We start from the raw sequence: 12152 nt of genomic DNA, 5'->3' as shown, positions 1-12152 counted from the left end.
GTTTGAAATTTCAGTGAACTATGATGATACCACAGGACTCTGGCCTGGGCAACAGAGGGAGACCCTGTCTCAAAAAAAAAATAAGTAACAGAATTCTTTAAGACAGAGTCTCACTTTGTCACTCTTGGTAGTGCCATGGCATCATAGCTCACAGCAGCCTCAAACTCCTGGGGCCAAGTGATCCTCTTGCCTCAGCCTCCAGAGTAGCTGAGACTACAGGCACCTGCCACAATGGCCGGCTATTTTTAGAGACCGGGTCTTACTCTTGCTCAGGCTGGTCTGGAACTCCTGATCCAAGCAATTCCCCTGCCTCAGCCTCACAGAGTGCTGGGATTACAGGCACGAGCCACTGTGCTAGCCTGTGGATTTTTTTTTTTAATCAAAAAATGTAAAAGTTCTTTTTAGCACACTTGCCATATACACACACAAACAAACAAACAAAAAACTCCAGACTGCAGCCTTATTTGGCCTATGGACTGTCACATACGGATTCCTGAGACAACGAATGTGAACGGCCAAGGCTAAGTAAGAGCTGATTGAAATAGGGACAATATAGAAAAGTGTTGTTATTCAAGATAAGTTTTCTTTTCTTTTTTTTTCTCCTAGAGACAGGGTCTTGTGCTGTTGCCCAGGCCAGAGTGCAGTGGGGTCATCATACCTCACTGCAACCTCAATATTCTGGGCTCAACTGATCCTCCTTCCCTAGTCTCCCAAGTCACTGGGATTACCGGTGACCCTGTGCCCAGTGAACGCAGGTCTCTTTAACACCACAACAGGGCAATAAGCCATCTCCTGGGCAGCATCTTCCTAACTGTCAATGGCCTTGAAGCACGAAGTCCTATGAGTCATCAAGGTGACTTGACTGAGAAGAAATGTTCTTGAACTGGTCAAATCACCCCACAATGATGACGTCCTATTTCTTGGTCTCATGTATTTATCCTTTTTTATTCTCTATCCATTCAAACAACTACCATTCAGGGATTTTTTGAAGGTAAACATTTGTAAATACTTTGTTAAACATTACATTCAGCATGAAGGCTTTAATCATTATAATCACCATGGTACCGCATGAGTGTGTATATGTAAAACATACTCGTTGGAATGCACTTCACGGGGAATAGGCGTGTGTTTTGAAATATCTACAACATGATATTAAAAAAACCCAATGTATCTGAAGCATGAAAAACAGTTTTAATAAGAGCCTGTTGTTGATTCTGGAATAATTGTTGCATGCACATCCCTGGTCACATGGGACTTCTTTTTCCATTTGACTGGAGTAACCTGTGTTCCACAAACTTATTCTAATGTCCATTCTGAACGGTTTCCTACTTCAGTTTTGTTAAGCTCTGTTTAATCTTCTCCAAAGAAGCCCCCTCAGTCACACTGCTGCCCTTTTCTTCCATTTGCTGTTTTGCCTTTTCTAATTCTTCTGTGACCTCAGACAGGAGTCTGGTCCTGTCGCTTACTCCTCCGTCGCCTGCTGGTATCACCCCCTTGCCTCACTCACCTGGGCTTGAGCTGCTCGATATCCCTGAAGCAAGTGCTCAGCTGATTGTTGATGTGATTTTCTCAGCTGCTGATCTGTTCTTTTCCCAAGTCCTGCTAACGTCATTATGGGTTTTGTCCAAACCCCCTTGGTCTCCTTTGGAGCAGATTCAATTCCAGTTTTGTGCTGGTGCATTTGGTCAACATGGATTCTCTAATCCTTTGTGCCTTTCCGCAGGGTTTGGCTGGAGTAGTACTGGAAAAGCTCTATTCCGTTTTTGTTATTTTCCCAGCCCTGGGCTCAGTAGATAAGATGTGATTTCTTTCTTTCATTGTTTGTTTATTGTTTGTTTTTTATGTCCTAAGAGCTTACTGTTTGGAACAAGGAAGTGAGACATGAACGCAGGAGTGATGAAGTGCTGGAAAGGATGCTAGTAATAATAGTTGTTTAAATGTTTAGAAAAGGAAGAATTATGATACCTGAGTGTGGTCGAGGGAGAGAGGAGATTTGCACCGAGCCCCTGAGAATGAACAGGAACGAAGGCAAATCCTGTGACTCACCTGCTGGCGCAGAGAGATGAGGCCCTCACCGGAGGAAGAACACAGGTGCTGAGGAAGCCTTCTCTCCTCACTTCCAGGTGAGAGCTTCTATCCAGGGCAGACAGGACCTCATCTCAGAAAGAGCCCCTCATTTCAAATAAGATCTTCCTCAGTTGCTCAGTCAGAGAAACTCATTAGTTTACTCTGACAGTTACACTAAAAATAAAAAATGAAAAAAATACAGTGTCTTTTTCGTTGCCTTAACCTTTGTCATTTTGAAATGTCAGTAGCAGCCAAAGCGAAGAAGACCCCACTGGCACATCCTTCTAGTGGCTAACAAAGGGGCCTACTACTTGTATTACAGATGTGACTGCTAAATAATAAAAACGCACCATTAAACTGGGGGGAGGAATTTTAAATAGTACTTTGAATAGTTGTCTCTTATTTATCCCATTCAGGGTGTTGCATAATAAAGAAAATACATTTCTAACAACTGTGCGAAACCCTTAGTTCAGATACTCTGTGCTCATAAGTGGACAAAAGGACTGTTTGGAGATGAAGTATGGTGCTGCTCTCCCCTCTGACACCCTGCAACCCAGTGGGACATCTCCAAGGCACGAGGTGAAGAACTGAACAAGAATGGAGGGCTCTGATCACCAACGCCTGTGGCCCTTGTCATTATCACAAGGGGCAGATTTGGTTGGAGAGACTATTGGAAGGCCCCGGGGGAAATCTTCTGAATCTTTATTAATTTCATTTTGATCTGCGGACACATTACTCTATAAACCAGTTTTTTTCTTAAAGTGGAGCATAATTAGTTAGAAGGGAATGGCATGTCCTCTTTGAAAGGAAGAACATGAGAAGTGAGGCTTCCTTGTCTGGACTACTGACAGTCCTTTAGAGGGCTGATCAAAGCTGGCATTTTTTTATGATATCTGGGCTGGGATGAAGTTTGGCGAGACGGGAGCCTCTGTGTCACCTTGTATATGATGCTCTCAACTTTCCCACTCGAGCCTGGGAAGCCATTACTCCAATATCTGCCAGCCCGTTTCTCTTCCTGCCACGTTTTGACCTCTGGAAATTAGGTCTGTTAAGACGTTAGGACATTTGTCAAAACGATAGTTCTGAACTGATTTAGATAAGAAAGGATGCGTATAATTTTTAAATATTACTTTTCCATGCATGATGTATTTATCCATAGCCCTAACTCAATAGATAGAAGAAGGAATGCCCATCCTCAAGGAAGGAAAGAAATAATTTCAGCAGTAGCAAAAAATATGTAAGTGGTAGTAAGCACCTGACTGCACATCAAGTTCACGTACACAAACTTGTTTCCTGTCTTTGAAGAGATGTCCCTTCTTAGAAGAAATCATGTAAATGAAACAGGAATGTGTAACAGTAATAAACCAATGCATGAATATGCAGTGCCTTATTTACATCAAATTCAAGTCAAAAGTGATTTAAAGATAAAGATGATGAATAACGTCCCATCTGGGGTAAGAGCAGGATCATTGGGGATACCATTGCAATTCTGGTCAGGTAAAAGTCTTAAACTCTTTCTAATCAATACATATTTCTACCAAACTGTATTCTTAAAACAACAAGCTATAATTTGAAATTACTCTCAGTGAAAGAGAGCTTCTTAGAAATGAGGAAGAGACAGTCTCCAGGAGGGTCAGAACTGTGGGCCTATTGTCAACAGAGCCCTAGGCTTGCTGCTGGGGAGGGGGCTTCCCTGACCTATCCTGCAGATTCAGAGTCTTTGGGGCTCCTCTGTTAGTGGAGACCCACCCCTGAGATCAGCTGGGCAGCACAGCCAGCAGTGTCACCCACCACTGGTCCAGGGAACCAGTGACTCAGCTGGATTTGGGTGGTGATCCCAAGAAGCAGAAGTTGGGGAGAGAAAATGTGAGGAATGAAAGGAGTAAAAGTCATGCAGTGTGTATTACTGGGGCAGTTGCTGCTCTGGGCACCTGGGGCTCAGTTCCACTCACTGTAAAGCCCCTAAAGACTCAGTAAGAAAAGTGTCCCACCCAAAGATAGGAGGCTGGAAATTCTTGAGTTGCTCCTGAAGACACTAAATCCCTGGATCTTCCCAGCTGTATCTCCTCAGCTGAGTGTGCTAGTGCAGCTTCAGAGAAAGTTCTGGGGTAGAGAATCAGGGATGCAGAGGAACTGGAGGCCAGACGCTGATGCAAACACAAGCACTGTCCATCTCACCTGCAGCGGAATCAGAGGTGGGTGGTGGGGCGTGACGTAGGATGCCACCCATGTCAGCTGGTCAATGACTCGTGGATCTCAAACCTACTCATATCCACTTTGGGTCCATGCTGTCACATACTCATCAGTCCTGGAGCACTTATGAGAACTCATTCCCCATGAATTCCCTGAGTTCCAGATATGCTCCTCCTGGTCACATTGTAACCACAGTAAGTAGCACTTAATGATAATCAGAGCTCCGTATAGCAACTCTTTTCCTTGCCTGCTAGCATCCCATCTGGAAGACACAGAATTGGCCAGGTTGCAGAGATGCGTTAGCGTCCATGGACACTAACTGTGCCCATATCAAAGCAATCCTCTTCTGAGAACCAGAATTTTTAATCCCCTGGAACTTAGAGGTGCAGGGTGAGTGAGTCACTGGGAGTGATGGTGAAAGGCCAACACTTAGTTCTTGGAGCCATAACCTTGCAATATCAGAGACACAGCACTTTGTATCAGCCAGTAGCTTAATGCATAGATTTCATCCTGAAAGATAACATCCTGACCTCCTGCCTTTTTGGACCCTTTGCTAAGTCATTCCAACATTCTTACTGCTTCCAGCAAGCCTTCCAGTCACCTTTACTAAGTCATTCCAACATTCTTACTGGGATGGATAAGGGGGGACCCACTCTATGCCACTGTCATGGACTCTCTGTCATACAAGGAAGTATGACAATGGCCCCTTGATACAAGATATATATATATATATATTTTTTTTTTTTTTTAGACAGAGCCTCAAACTGTCATGCTGGGTAGAGTGCCGTGGCATCACAGCTCACAGCAACCTCCAACTCCTGGGCTTAAGCGATTCTCTTGCCTCAGCCTCCCAAGTAGCTGAGATTACAGATGCCCGGCTATTTTTTGGTTATAGTTGAATCCTGAGCTGGATTCGAACCCGCCAGCTCTGGTGTATGTGGCTGGCGCCTTAGCCGCTTGAACTACAGGCGCCAAGCTGACAAGACAGTGTTATTCAGGACCTGATACATCTAATGAAGCACCCTGTTAGCAGGTGTACTGTAGGTGTGGAATGCAACCCAAATCCGACATTGCGAGCAGTTCCCGTAAGGACAAAGCACACCTCCGTGCTGTTCTTGTACAGTGCGGTTTAACTGACCTGCCATCAAATGCTGGCAGCTCAAACATATGCAAAATAGAGCCCCACACTCTCCCTCAAACCTGCTTCCCCTCCATCTTCCCCATCACGGTAATGGCAACTCTATCCTTCCAGTTACTCAGGTCAAAATCCTGAGAGAATCCTTAACTCGTCTCTTTTACTCTGATTCTACATTGGACCTGTTGGCAAATTGTGTTGGCTCCACCTTCAGAATATACCCAGAACATGGCCTCTCCTTCCCCAGGGTCACCACTCCAAACTTACTCCTGTCTACTTCCTCCTGGATTATTGCAGTATCCTCCTAATTGCTCTGCCCTTGGTCCCCCAGCGTCTGTTCTCTCATAGCATGTCATTCTTCTGTTCAAACACTCCCATGCCTCCTGTCTCAGGGAAAAAGACAAAGTCCTTCAAGAGCCTCTATATCCTTCAAGAACCTCTATATCCCCCTGAGTTTCAAGGTGGTGCCAGGATCCTCCATCTTGGTGTCCATGCCTCTTCCTTGTCTTTTCCTTTGGACATGGGTGGGATCTGTGATGCCTTCTGGCTACAGAATACAGCAAAGCCATGGATGTCACTCCTGCACTTACGTTACAGCACATCATGTTCCCTTGCTAACAGACTCCCTCTCACTCTCCCAGTGCCTTAAAAGGCAAGTTGTCATGATGTGATCTGCCTTTGGAGTGGGCTGTGTGGCAGGAAATTCTCTGAAGCCACTAGACGCTGAAAGTGTTCGCTGGCCAATCCTCAGCAAAACAATGCCAAAGTTTTCAGTTCTATAGCAGCGAAGTAGTGAATTTTACAAATAACCTGAGTGAGCTTCAAAGAGGATCCCTCCTTAGCTGAGTCTTCAGATGAGGCTACAGCCCAACAACACTTAGATTGCATTCTTGTGAGGCCTAAGAAGAGAGCCCTGTGCTGGACCTCTGCCCTAAGGAAACTGAGATAATAAGTGGATGTCCCCTGGCCATGTCCCTGTCTACTCTTTCCTGTCATGCTCTCCACCTGAGCCCCACAGACCCATCCGCTGTGCTACTAGTGAGCAGGGCACATGCCAACCACAAGCCTTTGCACTGCTATGTTTCCTCAGCTTGGGATGTTCTTCCCCTAAGATATACACCCAGTTTTGTCCACACTCATTTTTTAAAAAAATTCAAATATTTATTTATTTATCTTTATTTCATATTAATGTGAGGGTACAAACAATTAGGTTACAATGTTTGCATTTGTTAGGAACAGTCCTGTTGTAGTTGTGTCCCTCACCTAGGAGGTGTGTCATATACCCTTACATTGTACCCACTAAGTGGGAGCTCATCCATCCCCCTTTCTCCTTTCCCGCCCCCATCCTCCTCCCCCATCTTGAACTAAATTGAGTTTTTCTCTGTCACTTTTGTCTTTACTCAAAAGCCATCTTGCCAGCAGGCCTTCCCTGGGCACCTTATCTACAATTTCACATCCCCCTTTCCCTTCATAACTCCCTTCCTTTATTTTTTTCTCCCATCAGTAATTATTGTCCTTTAACTTACTATATAAAGAAGGTGCCCCCCAAAAGCATACACATTTTAAGAAAGGAAAAAACTGTATTAAAATAGCAATACATACAATAATACATACCAATAACAAAAGATGAATACAAGTCATGCTAAGCATCTCTTGCAATTGAAGAAGCCAAACATGACTTGAGTATTACAAATTTAATAGTCTCTTCCTTTCTCACAGTGTATATACATTTATGGCAGCCTCTGTATTTCCATTATTTCTCTTGCTTGTTGTCTTTTCTCTCTTTTCTCTCTCTCTCTCTCTCTCTCACTGGAATGGTAGCTTCATCAGGACAGGGATTCGGGCCTGTTCACCGCCATGTTTTGTCCACGGTGAGTTTCATGTGGCTGGGTGAGTCTTTTCCACCACCCTGAATTGTTCTACAACAGGTACAGGTTTAGGTGATCTTTGGGCTTTGCCAGGGTTTGGGTTTGATGAGAAGGCAGAGGGACAAGAGGGCACTGTGTGGTTATGGAGCTGGATCATCAAGTCCAGGACAACAGTGAGGACATGGAGGAAGCAAAGCTTGAAGGAGAGGTATAGCCCAGGCACCAGAGGCCTATTAAATTCAGGGAACTCATGGGTGGATCTACTGGATGTGCTAAAGGACGGGAGGGGATCACTGGAGAGATGTTTGCACTCACAATGTTGGGAATGCACTTGATGATGACAAGGTCTGGGAGACGGCTGTGTGAGCAAGTAGCTGAAGAGAGTCAGAATGAGAGATTATAGCCTCTAAAAGATAAAGGAACTCAAGAACAAGATGTTGGATGAGCCATTTATCAAATTCTGAAGTCTCCAAGAATGATGGCAGGGTTGAAAGCAAAGTGACTCAAGTGTTCAATTCATCAAAGAACAAGAGGACATAACAGAGAGGTTGGTAATTGATAGCTCTGATCTAGAAAGGATCTAAGAGGAAAAACAACCTTCAGCACAATTCAGTAAGCAGATTCCTCAGAGGGATATCCAGGCTTCCCTTAGACAGGGATCAGGAAAATCTCACCCCTGGGCTACGTCTGGCCTGCCCCCATATTTTGTAAATTTTTTTTTTTTTTTGGCCGGGGCTGAGTTTGAACCCGCCACCTCTGGCATATGGGACTGGCGCCCTACTCCTTGAGCCACAGGCACCACCCTGTAAATAAAGTTTTATTGGAACACAGCCACTGTCATTTGTTCACATATTTCCTGAGGCTCCTTTTGCACTAGAATGACAAAGTTAGGTAATTGCAACAGACTGTGTGGCCTGCAATGCCTAAAATATTTATTATGTGGCCCTTTATAGAAAATGTTTGCCAGGTCCTGAGTATAGAGAAAGAAGAGGAACAGGCGAGAGGTTGAAGACTCAGTACAACTTTGTTGATGATGGACTAGAAATTTCAAAGGGATCTTTTGGAACAGTTTGGGAGAAATTGTTGGTGAAAGAAATTGAATGGTGGAGGTTGAGGTTAGATTAGGGGATATTCAGAACAATCCAGCCAATGATGGTGATTAATGGCAACCTGGGAGCTGGGAACCTTTGGTGGGCTGGACTGAGGTCCACAGAGCTCGGCATGCAGAGAGGAGCTGAGGCAGCTGAAGGGGACATTGACTTGCCCTGAGCTGATGAACAGGAATATGCAACTATGACTTTCTCTCTTGGGAGCTGGTGGTGCTGGTTTCTCATCTGGGCAGCTGCTCTTTGAGAGCAAGTACTTCCCCATCCCTGGTGGGGTTTCTAAGCTGTAGAGGAAGAAATGGAAAGCAGGAGAGAGACAGACAGAGACAGACACAGGCAAACAGGCAAGCAATATAAATAAAAGTTAAAATGGCAATTCTGTGTTACCATGTATTAGGTTGAGAAATTCATAAACCACATAAAATATTAGCACGTTTCTCTTATTAAAAAGCCTCTTCATGACCTTAGATGATCAAAGAAAGAAACATTATCAGTCTGAAGGCCTTTTCAGAGTCCTAAAAAAAATTCTGTGGTTCAGTGACAGCAAGATACATGGATGTAATAAGGAAGAAATCTTATTCTCTTTCAATGTATTATCTCTCTAACTACTCACAGTCCTAAACAGTGAGAAGAGTGCTCCTTTTAAATTTACCAGGTAGGGCCTGGAAAAAGAACCAGGGAGGAAAGCATGTCCCCATGCGGCTACAGAAGGATGGAGCAGTGCCTGGAGCTGCAGGTGTTGCGTAGTGCCACAGAGTTGAAGGCCAAGAGCATTTTTCTCCTCAAGTAGCTCGGACAACTGAAAGAGAGGAGAGGGTAAGAGCTGCACCGCAACCCATGACCCACGCCTACCTGGACTTCCCTATGAGCAGTGCTGAGACCCGCAACCCATGCCCTGCCCCCGCCTGGCCTCTGCATGCCCTGACCAGGAACTCTGGGAGTCGCGCAACCCCGCATCCTCCCTCCTGTACCCTCCCTGCCTCCACACCAGCCCACTCGCTGGGCAGGGACTCTGGTAGCCATGTGCCTTCCGGAGCCCTCCCTGCCTCTGCTGCAGAGCCCTTCTCCTAGCCAGAGACTGTTGGAGCCTTGGGCCCTCTGTGCCAAAGTCACTGGGCGCCAGGCACCTCCAGAACCGTTTGCACCACCCCCACCCTGTTGCTGGAGCCAGGTGTGTCACACTCCGGAGCTGCTCCCACAACCAGAACTCCCTGGCTGGGGCAGCCCAAGAGGAGTTACACAGGGTCACTCCCTACAAAGATCCAGCAACAATAGAATGATCCTGCTGGGGTCTAATTTTGGAGAGACACCTCCCCATCTCTGAGGATGGCTAGAGGCAACAGTGAAAAACAATCAAGAGGCAAAATCAACAGAAAAAACGCTGGCAATAAGAATAATCAGAGTAGATCAACTCCCCCAAGGAACAATGGGGCAGACACAGCACAAGATCCCACGCACAAACAAATAGCTGAGATGTCAGGAATTGAATTCAGAGTCTGAATAGCAAATAAGATCGAATTAGAATTCCAAGCAGTAACAGCAAAGATATCTCAAGAATTCAATGAATTCAAAGACCAAATGACCAAAGATTTTGACACATTGAGACAAGAAGTTGCAGCCCTCAAAGATCTCAGAAAAACAGTAGAATCCCTCGGTAACAGAATGGAGCAAGCAGAAGAAAGGATTTCTGACATCGAAGACAAAGCTTTCGAACACTCCCAAACTCTTAAAGAGGAAGAGAAATGGAGGGCAAAAACAGATCACTCTCTCAGAGAGCTCTGGGATAATTCAAAGAAAACCAATATTTGTCTTTTAGGGATCCCTGAAAATGGCGAAGTGGCTTCACAAGGCACAGAATCTCTTCTCCATGAGATTATGAAGGAGAATTTTCCAGACATGCCAAGAGATTCTGAAATTCAGATAGCAGACAGTTTCAGAACTCCAGCATGACTCAACCCAAATAAGACATCCCACAGACACATCACAATCAATTTCACTAAAGTTAATATGAAGGACAAAATTCTGAAAGCAGCCAGACGAAGGAAAACCATCACCTACAAGGGGAAGAATATTAGAATAACTGCAGATTTTTCTGCTGAAACCTTTCAAGCTAGAAGAGGATGGTCATCAACTTTTAATCTCCTAAAACAAAATAACTTTCAACCCAGGATTCTGTACCTAGCTAAACTGAGTTTCATTTATGATGGAGAAATGAAATACTTCAATGACATTCATATGTTGAAGAAATTTTCTTAACTAAACCAGCTCTCCAGGATATTCTCAGACCTATCTTCCAAAAAGACCAGCATAATCCTCCACCACAAAAGTAAACCCACCCAGAAAAGTTTGATCAAATTCCAACTTCCACAGTCACAAAAGGATTAAAAATGTCCACTGGACTCTCGAAAGGATTATCAATATTCTCAATTAATGTGAATGGTTTAAATTGTCCTCTAAAAAGGCACAGGTTGGCTGACTAGATACAAAAACTCAAGCCAGATATCTGCTGCATACAAGAATCACATCTTACATTAAAAGACAAATACAGACTCAAGGTGAAGGGATGGTCATCTATACTCCAGGCAAATGGAAAGCAGAAAAAAGCAGGCGTTGCAATCCTATTCGCAGATGCAATAGGCTTTAAACCAATTAAAATAAGGAAGGATAAGGATAGATACTTCATATTTGTTAAAGGTAATACTCAATATGAGATTTTAATTATTAATATTTATGTACCCAACCAGAACGCACCTCAATTTATAAGAGAAACTCTGACATGAGCAACTCGATTTCCTCCAGTTGCATAGCAGTTGGAGATTATAACACCCCTTTAGCTGTGCTGGATAGATCCTCCAAAAAGAAGCTAAGCAAAGAAATCTTAGATTTAAACTTAACCATTCAACATCTGGACTTAACAGACATCTACAGAACATTTCATCCCAACAAAACTGAATACATATTCTTCTCATCAGCCCACAGAACATACTCCAAAATCAACCACATCCTAGGCCACAAATGTAACCTCAGAAAATTTAAAAAAATACAAATTATTCCTTGGATCTTCTCAGACCATCATGGAATAAAAGTTGAACTCAATAACAACAGGAACCTGCATATCCATACAAAAACATGGAAGCTAAACAACCTTATGCTGAAGGATAGATGTGTTATAGACAAGATTAAGAAGGAAATAACCAAATTTTTGGAACAAAACAACAATGAAGACACGAATTATCAGAACCTCTGGGATACTGCAAAGGCAGTCCTAAGAGGGAAATTGATAGCACTGCAAGCCTTCCTTAAGAGAACAAAAAGAGAGGAAGTTAGTAACTTAATGGGACATCTCAAGCAATGGGAAAAGGAAGAACATTCCAACCCCAAACCCAGCAGAAGAAAAGAAAGAACAAAAATCAGACCAGAATTAAATGAAATTGAAAACAAAAGAATTATACAACAGATCAATAAATCCAAAAGTTGGTTTTTTAAAAAGATCAATAATATAGATAAAACTTTGGCCAACCTAACCAGGAATAAACAGTCAAATCTCTAATTTTGTCAATCAGAAATGGTAGCGATGAAATAACAACAGACCCCTCAGAAATTCAAAAAATCCTAACGAATATTACAAGAAACTTTACTCTCAGAAATATGAAAATCTGAAAAAATCGACCAGTACCTGGAAGTATGCCACCTACCAAGACTTAGCCAGAACGGAGTGAAAATGTTGAATAGGCCTATATCAAGTTCTGAAATAGCATCAACTATACAAAATCTCCCCAAAAA

At 43.6% G+C, this 12152-nt stretch overlaps 1 pseudogene; it reads right to left on the bottom strand.

Moving 5' to 3' along the window:
* Positions 1–1191: 1191 nt before the first annotated feature.
* Positions 1192–5484, bottom strand: LOC128572121 (intraflagellar transport protein 57 homolog; annotated as a pseudogene).
* Positions 5485–12152: the final 6668 nt, after the last annotated feature.

This window comes from Nycticebus coucang, chromosome 19, assembly GCF_027406575.1.
Source record: "Nycticebus coucang isolate mNycCou1 chromosome 19, mNycCou1.pri, whole genome shotgun sequence".
In the NCBI taxonomy this organism is placed as follows: domain Eukaryota; kingdom Metazoa; phylum Chordata; class Mammalia; order Primates; family Lorisidae; genus Nycticebus; species Nycticebus coucang.
The sequence above is the reverse complement of the archived record's forward strand: the minus strand, read 5'-3'. Positions and strand labels throughout refer to the sequence as shown.